We start from the raw sequence: 15,859 nt of genomic DNA, 5'->3' as shown, positions 1-15,859 counted from the left end.
AAAGTTACTGCTGAATCACAATGTCCCAGCCAAAGCCAGAGTGAGGATTGGGGAGAGGTGATGTTAAAAGGTACGTTTACTTGAAGCTGTGAGGTAATTTTAACACATCTGCTTCACTTTTTATCTGGGGCAGAGTTCAATTAAAATTATTTGGTTTCTTTAAGGTTCTTAATATCCATTAAGAAGTATAAAATAGGGTGGTGAACAAAACATATCTGTCTAGGGTTAAAGTTCAAACCCGCTCAATGATGCCAATTTATTGAACCCTTTAATCTTATAAACTGTGAATCTTGTTCAACTACTTAGCAGTTTATGACCTACCTGATACTCCCCACCATAGGCAGCTCCTTGAACATAAATTATTTCTTGCCTACTTAGATCTATAGACCTCCCACTTATTTAATGGAAAATAGAGTGCTAGTACCTCCTCAGCAGCCACATTTTTTTGTCAACCATACCTCAGGTAACAATAGCTGAAATGGTCAGTTGCACATTTTGAGTTAATCCATGTGCAGGAAGACTAAGTAGTGGCTTGTTTGGGAAATGCTAATGTAGATTAAGGGGAAGGTATCATGATTTTAATAACATTTACTTTATAAAATGGATAATACTATTAAAGAGTGATTCCACACACAGGGCTTGGCAGATGACAATAAGCGTGCAATAAATACTATTTTATTCTTTTTAATTTTTTCCTAAATTCCTTATGTGTTCCTGCCTAAGATCTGAAATTGTAAAGCACTCTGATAATAACCATACAAACTTGCACACATACAAGCACACGCATATGTGCATACTCACACGCTACTTTGAAGATCCATTCCCTTTCCCACATTTGTATAACTAAAAGCTGCTACAATGGTCAGAGATGAATGGTTAGTACCTTGATCCTTAAATATCAGCAGGTACATGGACAAGACTTTTGATAAATTGCCTCTTACAACATTTATGTGCTTATTGACTAATACTGTAGTTTGTTTTTACAAAGATAATATCAAAACCATAGTGGTTGAGTGCCAGGTAGCTCATACTTTTCTGTTCCATCAATTATTCATTGAAATCTATGCATCTTAATGTTCATAGCAGCACAATTTACAATAGCCAAGTGCTGGAAGTAACCATCAGTAAATGAATGGATCAAAAAACTGCGGTATATTTATGCAATGGAATACTATGCAGCAGAAAGAAAGAAGGAGCTCTTACTTTTCTCAACAGCATGGATGGAACTGGAGAGCAATATGCTAAGTGAAATAAGCCAGACAGTGAAAGACAAATACCATATGATCTCACCTATAAGTGGGACTTAATCAAAATAACAACAAGCAAGCAAAAACTAGAGGCATTGAAATAAAGAATAAACTGGTAGTAACCAGAGGGGTGGGGGTGGGGGATAATGGGGGAAAGAAGGGGAAGGGTCATCACGGAATATATATATATAGGATCCATGGACAAAGCCAAAGTGGGGAACAATGGAGGGTAGGAGGTAGGGGTGAGTGGGGTAAGGGAAAGTGGTGGGGAGAAAATGGAGACAACTGTACTTGAACAACAATAAAAAATAAAGTAAATCTCAGTTGTGGTAACATGGAACAAACGAATGATGTGTTCTCAAAAGAGATGAACTACAATGTGACAGATCCTGTAGATCAGAGTGGATGTTCCAGGAAGCTGTTTTTGATATTTAGGGGTGATTTTTCATATCAAAAATCGGGCAAAGAGGGAGCACAATGGCTGGTCAAAATAAAGCTTTCTATCTGTGATTTATGACTATTGTCACTTAAATGATCTATATATTACACCAACCTGTTACAGGCCCAGGGCATCTAATGCAAAGATGTCATGTAAATAATGTATAGCCTATTGTATGGATGATGAATTGTCTTGTGTGCACACTCTTTCAAAATTGCAGATTAAACCAGAGACTTTCAGAACCAAGGTTTCCATTCACTAATCCACTAACAGATGCCAACATTTTTCAGTTAGTTGGGTTAATTTCATATTCCCATCAGAAGAACACTGGACAGGATGAAATTTTGCTCTGTTTAATCAAATTTGGAGTATTCTTTAGCATTGTGACTACATCTGTTAATCTTACTAACCCCTTCCCCCCAGCCTTGGGTATTCAAAGAAAAAATTAGTCAATATGTGTTTAGCACAATGTTAAGGTCAAAATCCTTCCAGGGTTCTATCTTAAAAAAATTGAGAACTACCCAACTCTCCTTGTTTTTGTCAAATCCAGAATACAGTTCTGATGGAAATGTGCAGGAATGGTTTTAAAGTGAGCAGAATTGTCCTTCTCCTTTAATTTTAAAAATCAAGGATCTGGGCTATCCCCCTAACCATCTTAACCTCCTTTAATACTCCATAGTTCTATTGTCTAAAATATTTTCAAAACATTCTTCAACTAGATATTGTAGAGACTGAACAAATAACTTTTTGTATACAGAGGACTTAGAAGCAGCTCCTTATGGTATACCTTTTGGACTCCACTTGTGCATTCTAAAGGCTGTGGACATCTGCCAGTTAGCTGTGATTTTGACCAATGTAGATGGCTGAACCAGAGAATTCATCTAATTCCAGATTTCCCTTTGCAGTTACTGAATAAAAGAGAATTGAGGATGACTCATGAAGCATATAGCCTAGGGTTCAAGTTCATCCTAGGGACAGAAATTATAAAAGAGTTGCATAGAAAAAGAATATAGGCTGAGTGTTCATTTTGGGTTAGAGCAGGTAATTGTACACTTGGGTAGTACCCCCAGAGAGATAAGTGTAATCATATATCAAGGTCAGAGAGAGCAACAATGAATATAACTTCAGGAGATAGGTTGGAAGTAGAGATAGGCTACAAGTAATTCTCATAAGTGAATAACGTGAAGATTCCTTTAGAAGTCCCAGTCTGGGCTCTGTGCTCTCTCATCTATTGACCATATTCACACAACTAGGTTTTATTTGAGAAACCAACAAAAATGTGACCATCTATGTTTAAATATATTTACAAACTCCCTTTTATCAAAGTATATATTTAGCTCTTATATACTACATCTCACTTTACCTTTATATGTAAAAAGTAGTATAGTAGTCCCTCAATATCTGTGTATATGTTCCAAGATCCCCAGTGGGTACCTGAAATTGCAGATAGTAAAAACCCTTTATATGCTATGTTTTTTTTCCAACACATACATATCTAAGATAAAGTTTAATTTATAAATTAGGTATATAAGAGATTAACAACAATAAACAATAAAACATAACAATTATAATAATATACTCTAATAAAAGTTATATGAATGTGGTCTCTCTCTCTCAAAATACAATATCTTATTGTACTGTACTAATCCTTCTTATTGTGATGATGTTAAATGGTACAATGCATATGTGATGAGATGAAGTGAGATACTCAGAATGGCATTCACTTTAAGACATAGATTATTTATTTCTAGAATTTTTCATTTAATATTTTTGGACTGTGATTGACCATAGATCACCGAAACTGCAGAAAGTGAAACCACATATAAAGGGAGCTTACTGTAGAAGTTTTTCCAAAACAAGATTATATAATTCTAATAGTTAATATCAATCTAAGTGTCTTTTATGAAAATATTTTTCAAGTAAAATTTCCCTTCAGAGTCAACTCTGTCTTTCTGCAGTGAAATAATTTCTGTGATTTATAGATCTATTATCTCCTCTGTGATACATACAATGATCTTCTGAGTATATGCACAAGTTCTATAGCCTTAGTTCACTTGGTGTTTCAACAATCAAGTGAAAGAGAAAGGGAAATGTGCAAAGGAAAGGGTTTTCTCTTGATAGGTGGAACGCATGGAAATTAGAGTCCTATAAAGAGACTTCTCATCAAGCCAGGGCATGGTTAGGAGGTCAGAGGGATTAGGTAGTAATATATTTAAATAGGGTCACTCTATAGGCATTCTTTCACTGTCATGGATGCCATGTTTTCCTGAAGGATCTTTCATAAGTTGGAAGATTTCTTTGTTAGCATGCCCCCTCCTTTATGCAGGAAGAAGAGTAACCAGAATGTGCTCACACTTGAAAAACTTTATCATGTCTAAAACTATATTGTGTCTAATATAGTTCATCTCATATATGGTGCTGGACCCAACTCCATCACCATTTATATCATAAGCAATATTAATTAAATTACAAAATTCTTTGGCGTATCATAGAGTTGAACAATAGCCTGGGATTTATGGGACCTAACTACACTGGTCCCAATTGTGCCTTTAAATGGTTATTTGGATGTAAGTATATCACTTAACCTTTTTTAAGGATCTGTTTTCTCACCTTTAAAATCAGGAGTGAGGATATTGGTCCACATTAATGATTTTCTAAGTTGTTTGTTTACATGTGTGTGCTTTTATGCAGATTTTCAGCATAATTTTTAAAATAAAGTATTATGTAGAACTCCCATTTATAAAATAGATAAAATAGAGCAATTCTGCTTGAAGCTACCATCATTTCATCACACCTGCCCCAAATGTGTATGAGCCCTTAGGCTCATTAGAGCATAGTTGAAAAATCACCAGTTAGGATCTAAGGCTCCTCATCACTCTGATCTTCCATGATTCCCAGACTTTGCAATGTTGAAGCAACAGGTTTAAATGACTGAATTAGTGTGAATTTTATCTTTATTCACCAGGATGGGTGAAACCATGGACGTGTTTAACAGTGCCTAACACAGGGAAGATTCATCCAAAGTATTTCTTGTGGTAGACACTCACTGTCAGGTGGTGAATTAGTTGTTATAGTCCTATTTAAAAAATGGTTAGAGCTCTCCATTTAACCAGCTACACCCTGTGCCAAAAATAAATGTTTCCTATTAAGAAAGGGCATCAAGCCCTGGCTGGTGTGGCTCAGTGGATTGAGCACCTGCCTGTGAACCAGAAGGTCACTGGTTTGATTCCCAATCAGGGCACATGCCTGGATTGTGGGCCAGGTCCCCAGTAGGGCATGGGTGAGAGGCAATCACACATTAATGTTTCTCTTCCTCTCTTTATCCCTCCCTTCACCTCTCTCTAAAGATAAATACATAAAATCTTTCTAAAAAAAAGAATGGATATCAAGAAATAAAGCATATCACCGAGGAAGTCAGCTGAAAAAGTTACTAAATTGCTGGTGTGTGTATATAAGTATAACATGTGGTGGTGGAGATATTTGCAGTTTTTACTGCAGTAAGTTTGCAGTGACCACATTACTTGTAAGTGGCAGCACTAAGCATGAGTTATGCTGGTCTACCAAAGTAAGTGGCAATAAAAACTGTATAGTGCCACACACAATAATAACAGTTTATTTAAATTACTTATTTTCTTTGGGTTTTGTCTCTTTTCATTTATCTCTATTTTTTCCTTCTTCTTATGTTACTCAACATAGAATTATGCCCTCTTTGGTGTGTGTGGGGTCAAGAGCATTTGAAATGAAAAGAGTAGAATCCATTTATGTTCCAGTTAGAAATTTATGCATTGGTGTGGGAAGTCTATACTTTGCAGGTGGTTATGGTCAACTATGTATTAGAAAGGATAAATTAGTAACCATAACTTATAAGAACAAATGGAAAAGACATCTGAAACACTGAAGTGGACATAAAGTTATTAAGTATTGTTGACTGGTTTCACTAGCTCTACTGAGTCAATGTGCTTGCAATAAGTATATTGGTGAATATGCAATCCAGACTTCTGGCATAGAAAACAACTTCTGCTTTGCTTCTAGATTGAATTAATATTGGAATATAAGCTTCACTAGAGCAGTTATCTATCTTGTATGTGACTTACCACTGTATCTCTAGTACCTAGAAGACTACCTGGCACATAATAAGTTTATAATATTTTCTGAATTAAGTGAATAGACGCAATCCTTATTTTTAACAAGAGACTTCATATTTTTACCCTGCATCACTGAGTAGGGAAAAGGGTTAATTTGACTCTTGCTTGAACCCTCACTAAACATGCTCTGAACCCTTTAATCTCCTGGAAAAGTTAGAAGTTAGCAGCATAATATACATGCAGAATGGAAGTCTTGATTCTGGATTACAGTGAAATGTACCAAATGGAAAGTTATGAAATCTGGCAACCATACCTGACAACATGCATAGACTAAGTGCTTGAAGATAAATCCAGTTTCTCATGATGGAATAAATTTTAGCTGAGTATCCTGATAATATGATAAAAGGTAGTGAGTAGCACAGCAGGGACACCATCAGTATTAAAGGAGATCCTAAATAGGAAAACAAACAAAAAAATAACAGCAACAAGAACATAAGAGATGAAGAATAGTTTCTGTCCTAGAGTACTTATTATTTATTTTCAGTTAAGTATTTATGAGTGCTACTGTATGTAAATCAATATTTGTCCTCAGTAGAGGTACTGTTACGAATTCTGAGATATTTAATTTTTACCATATTGAATTTTATATCTCTGGCTTTATCTGAAACTCTGTACTCAAAACATCACCTTCTCTGATGTTAAAGTTTTGTAATAGTCTTCTAACTTCTCTAAATCTTTTGAAATTCCATTTATCTATCCAGTGAGCCCACAACAAAATTCAATGGTGTATATTATTAGGAACTGAGACTATAGTAATCCAAAAAATAAACATAGTCTCAATTATTCTAGAGCTTTCAGTTTCCCATACCCAGGCGTAAAATAATATCATGACCTTTTTTTTTTTTTTTACATAAAATTACTTTTTTTTTTTGTCCTCAACCATGCCTTTATATCCACTCAGGATCAAATCTTTTCCATTTTCTCAGTATGTGTTTGCTTTTTTAAAATAGTCTAAGTCTATAAAATGTGGGGTATGATGATTAATTTTATGTGTCAACTAGACTAGACCACGAGGTGGCTTGATATTCTATCAACCATTATTCTGGATATTTCCAAGAGGTGATTTTTGGATGAGAATAACATTTAAATTGCTAAACGGAGTGAAGTAGATTTCCTCATCCAATCAGTTTAAGGCCTGACTAGAACAAAAAGACTGACCTTTCTGAACAAGAGAGAATTCTTCCTAACTGATGTTTTCTAACTGGAATATTAGCTTTTCCTGCCTTTGGAATGTAACTATAATCAGTTCTTCCTGAGTTTTCAGCCTGTGTGGCTTCAAACTAGACCTAACCATCAGCTCTCCTGGTTCTCAGGCCTTCAGACTGAATCTGAAGCTAAACAAAATTTCTTCCTGGATTTCTAGGACTCACCCATAGATCTTGGGACTTGCCAGCCTCCACAGTCATAAGAGCCAATTCATTATAATACATTTCTTCCTATTGTCAACATAAGAAATATCCAAACTTGTAGACAATTTTTCATTGTTGTTCAGTTACAGTTGTCCCACTTTCCCCCCATTACTCTACCCTGTCCCACTCAATCCCTTCCCACAATCAATCCCCACCCTGTTGTCCAAGTCCATGGGTCAGTTTATCAGTTTGTTGATTATACCCTTCCCTTTCTTTCCCCGTTATCCCCCTCCCCCCAACCCTCTGGTCACTGCCAATTTGTTCTTTATTTCCATGCCTTTGGCTCTTTTTTGCTCACTTGTTTGTTTTGTTGATTATGTTCCACTTACAGGTGAGATAGTATGGTATTTGTCTATCATACCCTGGCTTATCTCTCTTAGCATAATACACTCCAGTTCTATCCATGCTGTTGAAAAGGATAGGAGTTCCTTTTATCTTTTGGCTATGTAGTATTCCATTGTGTGAATTTACCATAGTTTTCTGATCTACTCATTTAGTGATGGTCACTTAGGCTGTTTCCAGCAATTGGCTATTGTAAATTGTGCTGATGTGAACATTGAGGTGCATAGGTTCTTTTGAATTGGCGTTTCAGAATTCTTAGGGTATAATCCCAGCAGTGGAATTGTCAGATCAAAAGGCAGTACCATTTTTAGTTTTCTGAGAAAACTCCATACTGTTTTCCACAGTGGCTACACCAGTCTGCATTCCTACCAGCTGTGTACTAGGGCCCCCTTTTCTCCACAGCCTTACCAGCATTTGTTGTTTGTTGATTCATTAATGATGGCCATTCTGACTGGTGTAAGGTGGTATTTCATTATGGTCTTAATTTGCATACCTCTGATAGCTAGTGATGTTGAGCATTTTTTTTTCATATGTCTATTGGTCCTTTGTATGTATGTTTTTTTTTGGAGAAGTGTCTGTTCAGAAAACAGTTTTTTGAGCCAAAGTGATGACATGCTGGGAAGCATGATCTCAAATACTCCGTGGAGTGACAATCTTGCAGTTTCTTTTATACATTGAAATTTAGGAGGGATAGTAAGAAAGATTTCATGAACTTGACATAAATCAAAGCAGGAAAACCTGTAAGACTGAATTATATATAATTAACAAGGTTATGTTCTCTTTTTTAATTTTTAATTTCTTAAATATTTATTTTTAGAGTGACGGGAAGGGAGAAGGAGAGGGAGAGAAACATGGATGTGTGAGAGATACGTCAAAATTATTTGTCCTCTTGAGGGTGGCTATACTTCTGAAGAGTTTGGAGGACAGGCATTTTTAAAGATGTATTAACCTAAATGCACAAAAAAAGTAGACCAGACTTTTTTAAATCAAAAATAATGTTTTACTATGGAAGTTATGAACCTGAGGCATGACTAACCACTATGATCTGCCCAGTTAGGAATTTAATATCAGATCACACTGTGATGTTGCTTTAGGTTAGATATATTGAATATTACAAAGCCCCTTTTCTGCAGTATGTATACACACACACACACACACACACACACACACACACACACACACACATTCTATTGGTTCTGTTTCTTTGGAAAACCCTAATACAGGGGCTCCTGAGAAGATATACCACAAGTTTTCCATAATTATATAGGGGTGAGCAGAAGTAGGTTTATAGTTATGACTATGTGAAACACAGTTTATTCTTGTATTTTATTTATTATTTATTATACTATTTATTAGTATTACAACTGTAAGCCAACTTTTGTCCACTCCTTTACTTCTTCAGGTCCAGTTTCCCAAAAGCAGCCTTGTTTAAATCTTATGGAAAAGGTGAGAATATAAATAAAGTCAATAGACCACCTTTTATGACCTACCCCCATCATCAGATTTTATTCACTTTGCTGTTTTGCCAAATTAACATAATGATTTTACCTAACTAATCAGATTGCATATGTGAGGTAACCTTCCCACTCATCACATACTATAATTTGAACCTCCAAACTAATCATTTTCAGATATTCAATTTATGAGTAATTTCAGAAATTGAAACAATTCAGTTGTGCAAAATTCTTTTTTGGCCCTAATACTGTCCTCATAGACTTTCATAGTGAGTGGGGTTATCCTTAGTGACTGCCAATACCACTAACCGTTTTGGCTAGACACTGAACATACCTCCAAATTGTGGCAAAAATTATACATGTATATTTGTGTTGAAAGTAATCTGTAGTTAAGAACATTGAATATGCCCTGGCTGGCGTAGCTCAGTGGATTGAGCGCAGGCTGTGAACCAAAGTGTGGCAGGTTCGATTCCCAGTCAGGGCACATGCCTGGGTTGCAGGCCATGACCCCCAGCAACTGCACATTGATGTTTTTCTCTCTCTTTCTCCCTCCCTTCCCTCTCTAAAAAATAAATAAATAAAATCTTAAAAAAAAGAACATGGAATATAAGCATTAGTAAACTTTTACTTTTGTTTTTTGTTTGTTTGTTTGTTTGTTTGGTCTGCATAGATACCAACTCACTTTTCATACTGCAGTTTTGTCAGGAAACAACAGGATTATCATGCAGTAGAATCTATAGAGGATTGTTTCTACAAAGAGTGTATATTAGAATATATTTAACAGAGTTGCTTATAACATGACTGAAAAATAATGTTAATATTTAAAATATGCTGAGATTGTGATATCTCCTTCCTGTATCCTCTGTCCTCACCTTTCTACTACCAAAGGAAGTAACTTTTCCTGAGCCATGATGAATATTTTGTAATGACTACGATATCAAACGTTAAGCAAATGTGTTTCTCAGATGATAATGTTCTGTACATCAAAGTATATATTTTCAAATTGTGCACTTTAAAATTTTGACTGGATATATCACTTTTAATGTATGCTTCAGCTGCTGATGGATGGGAAAAAAAATCATTACTAATTGATATGCCTTAATGACCTGAAAGCTTTCAGGGTTGGATGAACCCAAGGGAACTGTGAAGAGATAGATATTTGATTCTGATTATGCCTGGTACATGCCAAAAGTAGGCCCATTGTGACAATTATATCACTGTCAAATTGCTGGACCTCAGGTTTTCTAATAATTTGACACTATTATCAAATACTGCCTTACTGAGTTCATGATAAGAAAAGTGAGATAAAAGATGAAGGCAGAGAAAAGTAGAGCTTCATGATCTCTACTTGCTGCAGAGATTGCTGTATTAAGAGAAGAAAGAAGTGACAAAAAACTAAACCTAAGTTTAGTAAATGATGCTAATTGACTTTACCCTTAGTATTTTCCTTAATGGCTTTCATTTCACACACTTGAAAACAGAAGCAGCAGAGATCTGAAAATCAATTCGGATTGTCATCACTGGGCGACCTTTGAATAATTTGGTCTATCTAGTATTTCCTGTGTACTTTAAACTTCTATGAGAATTACTGTTGGAACTGGGTTAATATCTGATTGTTCAAAACTGAAAACCATGGTGATATTTGTCTGAATCCATTTTTACATCTACAGTGATAGGCTTTTATTTTTGTTAATTTATTTTAATATATAAAATGTATTAACTTTCTCTGATTTGCTGGGACATGAAGAGAATTGAATTTGAGTTGAAGGAAGACTAAAAACTAGATGTTAGTTTTTCATTTTTTAGGAAAACCATTTTACTATTTCCAAAATATCCCATACATTGGCAGGAATAATTCTGACTAATACTGGTACAATTCTGTTTCTGAAAGAAGCACACAGATTTATTTTAGGTTAATAATCTGAATTAGCTGAAACTGTGAAGCCACATTACAACTTGAAGAGAAAGGTGTATTATTTCCAGATATGTTTCTCATGACCATCAAGTATGAGAGCTCAAAGATACCTTTAACACTAATCCAACCTTCAAGCAATAGATAAATTATCTTGGATCTGTAATTAGTCATAAAAAAAGATTCTGAAGTCTTTCATGATTAATATCAATTGAATAATGCATAATCATTGGCCTTCAAAAGATACTTTTAAAATTATATTATTAAATATAATTATATATATATAATTTTATATAAATATAGGCCCATTGTGACAATTATATCACTGTCAAAATGCTAGACCTCAAGTTTTCTAATAATTTGACACTATTATCAAATACTGCTTCACTGAGTTCATGATAAGTGAGATAAAAGATGAGGGCAGAGAGAAAGTTTCACGATCTCCACTTCCTACAGAGATTGCTATGTTAAGAGAAGAAGTGACAAGAAACGAAATCTGAGCTTAGTAAATGATGTTAATTGACTTTACCCTTAGCATATGTGTATGTGTGTGTGTGTAAATATATATATATATACATATATACTTTATATATATAAATATATATACACACATATGCTTTTATTGTTCATGTACCATTATCACCATTTTCCCACTACCACTTTCTCCCATCCCATTCACCTCCACCTCCCACCCTCAATCCTACCCACTTTGGCTTTGTCCATGGGACCATTATACATGTTCCTTGACAACCTTTTCCCTTCTTTTACCAGTTATCCCCCTTCCTTCTCCCTGCTGGTTCCTGTCAGTTTGTTCTTAATTTCAATGTCTCTGGTCATATCTTGCTTGCTTATTTCTTTTACTGATTAGATTCCACTTATAGGTAAGATCATATGGTATTTCTCTTTCATCACCTGGCTTATTTCACTTAGTATAATGCTCTATAGTTCCATCCATGCTGTTGCAAATGGTAGGAGCCCCTTAATTTTCCTGCTATGTAGTATTCCATTATGTAAATGTACCACAGTTTTTTGACATGATCACTTACTGATGGGCCCCTAGGTTGCTTTCAGCACTTGGCTACTGTAAATTGTGCTGTTATGAACATTGAGGTGCATAGGTTCTTTTGAATTCTTACTGAATTCTTTTGAATATACAGGATTCTTACTGTATAATCCCACCAGTGGAATTGCAGGGTCAAAAGGCAATTCTGTTTTTAGTTTTTTAAGAAAATTCCATTTTTTTCCATAGTGGCTGCACTAGTCTGAATTCCCACCAACAGTGTACTAGGGTTCCCTTTTCTCCACAACCTGACCTGCACTTATTGTAAGTTGATATGTTTAAGATGGCCATTCTGATTGATGTGAAGTGGTACCTCATTGTGGTTTTACTTTGCATGTTAATGATAGTTAGTGATGTTGAGAATCCTTTCCTATGTCTCTGGACCCTCTGTATGTCCTCCTTGGAGAGATGTCTGTTCAGGTCCTCTGCCCATTGTTTAACTGGATTGTTTGTCTTCATAGAGTGGGGTCTTGTGTGTTCTTTATATATTTTGGAGATAAAAACCCTTGTCCAAGATGTCACTGGAAAATATATCTTCCCATAGAGTTGGTTCTTTTTCATTTTGCTGGTGTTTTCTGTAGGTGTGCAGAAGATTTTTATTTTGATGAAGTCCCATTTGTTTCTTCTTTTCTTTATGTCCCTTGCTCTTGGGGGCATATTGGTGAACATGTCTGAAATTTTCCTGCCTATGTTCTCCTCTAGGAATTTTATGGTATCATGACTCATATTTAAGAATTTTATTCATCTTGAGTTTATTTTCAAGTATGGTGTGAGTTGGTGGTTGAGTTTCATTATTTTCCCTGTAGCTGCCCAGATCTCCCAACACCATTTATTGAAGAGGATATCTTAACTCCATTTTATGTTTCTGCACCCTTTGTTGAATATTAATGGGCCATAGAGACTTGAATTTATTTCTGGGCTCTCTATTCTGTTCCATTGAACAATGGGTGTGTTATTATGCCAGTACCAGCCTGTTTTGAGTACCACGACCTTATAATACAGTTTGATGCCAGGCATGGTGATCTCTCCTAATTTGTTCTTCTTTCTCAAGATCACTGAGGCTATTTGGGGTCATTTATGGTTCCATATAAATTTTCTAAATGTTTATTCTATATCTGTGAAATATGTCATTGATATTTTAATAAGCATTGCATTGAATCTATAAATTACTTCAGGTAGTATGGACATTTTTGATGATATTAATTATTCTAGTCCATGAACACAGTATAAGCTTCCATTTATTTGTTTCTTCCTTAATTTCTTTCTGCAGAGTTGTGTAGTTTTCTAAATACAGGTCTTTTACTTCCTTGGTTAGGTTTATTCCTAGGTACTTTATTTTTCTTGTTGCTATAGCAAATGGGATTTTTTTTATTGTTATCTGTTTCTGACATTTCTTCATTGGTGTACAAAAATGCCTTCAATTTCTGAGTATTGACTTTGTATCCTGCTGTTTTGCCAAATTCACTTATTAGGTGCAGTAGTTGTTTGATGGAGTCTATAGGGTTTTCTATGTATACTATCATGTCATCTGCAAACACTGACAGTTTTACTTCCTCCTTTTCGATGTGGATACCTTTTATTTATTTTTGTTGTCTGATTCCTGTGGCTAGGACTTCCAATAATATGTTGAATACAAATGGTGAAATCAGACATCCTTGTCTTCTTCCTGATCTTAGTGGGAAAGCTTTTAATTTTGTCCATTGAATATGATGTTGACGGTATGCTTTTCATATATGGCCTTTATTATGTTGAGTTATGCTGCCTCTACTCCCACTTTGCTGAGTATTTTTATCATAAACGGGTTCTGTACCTCATTAAATGCTTTTTTGCTTTTTCCACATCTATTGATATGATCATGTGACTTCTATCTTTCCTTTTGTTTATGTGATGTATTACACTTACTGACTTGTGAATATTGTATCATTCTTGCATCCCTGGGATGAATCCCACTTTGTCATGGTGTATGATCATTTTAATGTATTGCTGGATGTGGTTTGCCAATATTTTGTTGAGGACTTTAGTGTCTATATTCATCAATGATATTGAACTGTAGTTTTCTTTCATGGTTGTGTCTTTGTCTGGTTTTTTGGATTAGGATGATTCTGGCCTCATAAGAAAAGTTTGGGAGCCTTTCTTCTTTTTGCATTTTTTTTGGAATATTCTGAGAACAATAGGGGTGAGTTCTTCCTTAAATGTTTTGTAAAGTTGTCCTGTGAAACCATCTAGTCAAGGGCTTTTGTGTGACAGGATGTTTTTCATTACTGCTTTGATTTCACCAGGTGTTATCAGTCTGTTTAGGCTTCTTCTTCTTGATTCAGTTTTGGAAGATTATATTCTTCTACATATTTGCCCATTTCAGCCAGGTTGTTCAAAATCTTGGTGTATTAATTTCTTACAATCCTTTGTATTTCTGTGGTGTCAATAGTAATTTCCCCTCTTTCATTTCTGATTTTATTTATTTGGGTCCTCTTTTTTTTCTTGGTGAATCTGGTTAAAGGCTTCTTGATTTTGTTTACCTTTTCAAAGAAGCAGCCCCTGGATGTATTGATCCTTTGAATTGTTCTTTTAGTCTCTATATCATTTAATTATTTTCTAAACTTGAATATTTCCTTCCTTCTACTTGCTCTGAGCTTTATTTTCTGTTCTTCAAGTTCTTGTAGGTGTAGGGTTAGGTTGTTTATTTGAACTTTTTCTATCTTTTGGGGGTATGCCTGTATTGCTATGAACTTCCTTCTCAAGACTGCCTTTACTGCATCCCTTAGGTTTTGGACTGTCATGTGTTCATTTTCATTTTTTTCCAGAAGATTTTTGATTTCTTACTTGATCTCATTCTCAACCCATTCATTGTTCAATAGTATGCTATTGAGTCTCCATGAGTTTGAATGTTTTTGACTGTTTTCCTTGAGTTTGGTTTCTAGTTTCAAGCCCTTGTGGTCCAAGAAATGCTTGATATGATTTCAGTGTTCTTGAATTTGTTGAGACTTGTTCTGTGTCCTATCATGCGGTCTATCTTTGAAAGTGTGCCATGTGCATTTGAAAGGAATGTATATTTTGCTCTTTGGGGATGAAACGTTCTGTATATGTATCAGTTAATTCCATTTGACCTAATGTGTCATTCAATGCCAAAATATCTTTGTGGATACTTTGTTTGGAAGACCTATTTATTGTTGACAGTAGGGTGTTAAAATTCCCTACTATAATTTTTTGCTGTGTATATCTTTCTTGATGTCCTCCAAGATGTTCCTTATATATTTGTTTTCTCCTATGTTGGCTGCATATATATTTAAAATATTTATGCTTTCCTGATGGATTCTTTTTGAGTATTATGAAGTGTTCTTCTATATCTCTTTTTATGGCCTTTGTATTTAAGTATATTTTGTCTGATATTAAGTATTGCTACTCTGGCTTTTTTTTTTCCCTGTCCATTCTCTTACAATATTTTTTCCAACCCTTCACTCTCAGTCTGTATAGATCTTTTGATATGAGATGGGTCTCTTGTAGGCAGCATATGTGCAGGTCATGTTTTCTAATCCATTCAGGTACCCTATGCCTTTTGATTGAAACATTTAATCCATTTGCATTTAAGGTTGTTATTGGTAGGTATTATTCATTGTCAGTTTACTCGCTTTGTACCTATGTTACTCTCTCTCTCTCTCTCACTGTTTTTCTTCTTCTAAAGCAGACCCTTTAGCATATCTTGCAATGCTGGTTTGGTGGAGGTGCATTGTTTTGGACTTATTTTGTTTGGTAAGCTCTTTATTTTGCCTTCCATTTTAATTGAGAGCCTAGATGGATAGAGTAGTCTTGGTTGCAGGCCTTTGGTTTCCATTACTTGGATTATTCTTGCCATT

This window comes from Phyllostomus discolor, chromosome X, assembly GCF_004126475.2.
Source record: "Phyllostomus discolor isolate MPI-MPIP mPhyDis1 chromosome X, mPhyDis1.pri.v3, whole genome shotgun sequence".
Lineage (NCBI taxonomy): Eukaryota > Metazoa > Chordata > Mammalia > Chiroptera > Phyllostomidae > Phyllostomus > Phyllostomus discolor.
Note: the sequence above shows the minus strand (reverse complement) of the source record.